This window comes from Arvicanthis niloticus, chromosome 8 (genome assembly GCF_011762505.2).
Source record: "Arvicanthis niloticus isolate mArvNil1 chromosome 8, mArvNil1.pat.X, whole genome shotgun sequence".
Taxonomy (NCBI): domain Eukaryota; kingdom Metazoa; phylum Chordata; class Mammalia; order Rodentia; family Muridae; genus Arvicanthis; species Arvicanthis niloticus.
The window spans coordinates 33,470,100-33,474,321 of NC_047665.1; positions in this window are offsets into that span (position 1 = coordinate 33,470,100).

Below are 4,222 nucleotides of genomic sequence, written 5' to 3' on the forward strand. Positions count from 1 at the left end.
AAGAATTACGATGCTTTCTCTATCTCATTTGGGAAATGCAGATGAGAACTTTCTTCAGGCGTCCCTTCCCACAGTCATCTGACCCAGCCTCTGCCGAGCTCCATGGTATTGTTTCTATGACTAAGCCCACTGTGTTTTTGTGTCAATAGCCCTGTGAACTACTCCATTAGGTAGTGTTGATCTTGTCCCCCTGCTTGATTGGCTCCGATTCCATGACACTGAGCTCTCTTACTTTTTTCCTGCTTCTCTTAGATTCTCTGACAGCCACTCCTTAAATATCAGTACCCCTTGGTTCTCTCTTTTCACCACTTTCCATGAGGAAGAGCATGCAACTAGGATATACTCATTCACTTCCATTGCTTTTTAAATGACACAAGAGCAGTAGACTCCTGTGATCTGCAACAGAGTGACCTTAGCTCCCTCCTGAACACTAGAACTACCAGGGCTTTTCAGACATCTCAAGTGGGTCCCAAACTTGAAAATCCAAAACAAACTCCTCCAGGCTGCCAGACCACACTAATATACTTGCACACTTTTTTCTTTTTAATGGCATTGATAATTAAACTTAGGGTTTCATTCATGTTAGACCTGCACTCTGTCACCAAACCTCATTACTACCTAGCTCTGATTTCCCTTTTCTGATGAATGACGCCGTTATTAATTCGCAGGATAGGTTATGATAAGGTGCCATTCTAGACTATCCCTCAGCTCTCCTTGCCACCAAGTGCACAGATTCATGACATTCATTTACTTCCTCAAACTCCATTTCTTCTGTGAAGGTAGAAGCCCCTGGGCATTCCTACCTAAGATGCTGTGGCAGTCATCCTTCTGGTTGGTCCCTTTTGTTGGAGAAGGCCTTATGTATCTATGTTGTTCAAGCTGACCTTGAACTCTTGATCCTCCTTTCTCCACCTCCAAGTACAGGGGTTACAAAAGTATCTCATCACAGCCAGAGGTCCTGTAATGTTCTGCCCCCATTCATTCACCACACTGTCTCTTCAAGGATCTATTTAGAATACATGAAAGGTCTTCCCACTCTCTCTTGCCCCAACTCCTTCTCTTGTGGCCCTGGAACTCTGAATAGTGAAACCCTTCCTTCACAGCTGCCTGCTTGCCTGCCTTTTCCACTTACCATTGAGCTTGAAGGAGATAGCTATGGCTTTTTGGTTCCTGTAGACTCCTTCCTTGTCTAGCACTATTTACATGTGCTCATAGAATATTCTACTTAAGGAAATGCCTTATTAGACAGAAAATAAGATGGGCAAATTTAGAGAAAGAAAAAAAAGACATATTTTCTCTTACTGTTCTTCATGTTCTTCTTTGAATGAAGAATTCTAACACTGTTGTTGTTTGTTTGGTTGGTTGGTTTTGAGGCAGGATCTCCCTCTGGAACTCACTGGGTACATCAGACTGGCTTCAAAATCACAGGAATCCACCTGCCTCTACAACCCAAGAGCTAGGACTAAAGACGTTTGCTATCCCACAACTGGCCTAGCAATTCCCTTTTTTGAAGCATGTGGTAGTTTGAATGAGAAATGTCTCTCACAAGCTTGCCTATTTGGGCATTTGCTTCTCACTTAGTGGTACTGTTTGTGGAATTTAGGTATACAACCTTGCTGAAGGAGTTACATCACCAGCAGCAGGCTTGGAGATTGGATGATTTCACCCTACTTTCAGTTTGCTGTCTCTGCCTAGTGCTTATGTGTGAGACATGAGCTCTCAGCTTCTTGCTCTGGCCACCATGGCTGCTTGCTGATGCTGGTCTGCCACGATTGACACCTATGACTCTGTAGCAGTAATCCCAATGAACCTTCTATAAATTGCTTTGGTCATGATATTTAACCTAGTAACAGGAAAGTAACTAATGCAAGGTGAAATAGCCCAGATGTTGGTGACCCCGGATCTGTTTTTAAGCATCAGTCAATGTCCTCTATTGATTGGTTCTTCAATGAGCATTTATTTGCTCTGCAGAAACTCATTGTCCTCATCTGTTGAATGAGGACTGTAGTCAGCTTTGTAGTGTGCTGTGAAGGTTAATAGAGACCTTTGAATCTAGTAAATATTAATAAACATTATCTTTTTCTTCTTGAGCTAGCCTAATGGCCCGAACCCTTAATATATTACGTAATTATCACGTGAGGGACACATTATTTGCCATTCACAATACAGATTATGGAATTCAGACATCTAAAAATTGGATTAATTTTTTAAAACTATATATATTCTTTAAATACACACACACACACACACACACACACACACACACACACACACACACACACAGGAGACACCAGGATCTCAACTACTCTAGACTGGCCTTGAATTCACTATGTAGCTAAGGAAGGCCATGAACTTCTGATCCCTCTTGCCTTTGCAACCCGATTATATTTAATCCTTTAATTAAGGTAGCTTTGTAAATTGTAGAATAAACCCCATTTTATACTAATTAATATTATACAAATTATTTTATCAGTATCCTAGTATAGGAGAATTATCTACAATTTTCTTGATTATTATAATAACTAGCTGATTAGACTGGCTAGCACATTAATAAGAGTGGCCTAATTTATGCCCTTCTTGAAAGCATTCTAAGTACATTAAATAATGTGTGCGTGAATAGAGTTAAATACATCCAGATGATAATGTATATATTGAGAATTATTATGTGCAAAGTCGGACACTTTCTAATATTTCTTGGGTATAGCAAACAAACATAAAGCATTGCCGATAACTCTGGAAAGTCAATGACATTAATGTGGGAACCTGGATTAAGAAGGAGATTAAAATTCAGGTGTTATTAAAAAAATATTTTGAGACAAATAAGTCAATCCAAGTAGCAAATTAGACAATTTAAATGTAAAACTTTTTTTTTACATTGTTATAGGAATCCTAGTCCCCTCTTCTGAGCTATACTCAGCTCCCAAGTGGTCTCCAAACATTTTTGTTTTATTTTGTGTTTGAGACAGGCTCTCTCAATATAGCCCTGACTGTCCGAGAACTCATCACGTACACCAGGCTGGTTTCAGACTCCTAGAGATCCACCTGCCTCTGCCTCCCAAGTGCTGGGATTAAATGAATGCACATTTTGTTTTTTCAAAGACAGGAGCTCATTGATCTCCGTCTGACCTTAACCTTGAGAATGACCTTAAACTTCTAATCCTGCTTCAGCCTCTGAATGCTAGGATTACAAGTGGATACCACCATACTGGGTGGAACCCAGGGCTTCATACATGGCTCATTGGTGCTTCAACTGAGCCACATCCCCAGCCCCAGCTCTGTCCTTCTTTGGAGTAAATAATTGTTTGACTTGAAAGCCTTGGCAAACGCAGTAAGCTTATTCCCCAAGTCTCTCTCCCTTTATGAGCTCCTTCACCCACGGATCCTCGGCAGGTTAAACAGGCTATACTTTGGCTCCTTTTCACAAGATATGACTAATTACTTTAAATTGCTCTGGTTTATTAAGTGAAATCCAGAGCAGCTTCTGTGCTTACCTGACATTTAGTTAATGAGCACAGTGGTACCTCCAGGAGGTTGGTGGACCTTTGATAAAGGGGTAGTTTAATAGGCAAAATAGCATATCTGGATTTCATTGGGGAAAGTGTGAGATAATCCATATATTTGAATGCAATTTAATGTAATTATATAGTAATTTTGGTTATTGCCAAAAGAAGGTGTGTCGTTTCAAGTGAGAACGGGAGGCTAACTACTTCTACATGCAATTAAAATCTGTCAACAGATATTAATTGAATCCTTACTATGCTCAAAATTCAGGGGTATTAGAACAGATACAAAGAGACACAGGACTTAGACACTCTTCTCAAACAATGTGCACCGGCATGAGGAACTGAATGGGAAATGTTATATGTGTTACCTTCTTAGGCGTGTCCATGTATTTTGATCTTATACTTTAGTAATCAAACTTTTATTGATCTTGATGTGTAGGATGGTGTACTGGTGAGACAAAGAGAGATTAGAGCTGCTGTTATTTCACTTCAAATTCTTTACAGGACATAAGAGCATTGAAGTAAAAGCAAGTTAAAGACAGGGAATGATGGAGTCAAGTAACCTTCCTCTATATTAGCAAAGCACTTTAAAAAGGCTTTCCTAGGCCACATCTGTATGTCTGGTTAGCATAGGCAAGCTAGTGAGTAGTGCTAATAAAAAGGCATTTCTACCTGTCCAACACTGAGACTCTTTTGCCTGGCCTTGTTTCCCGTTAAGC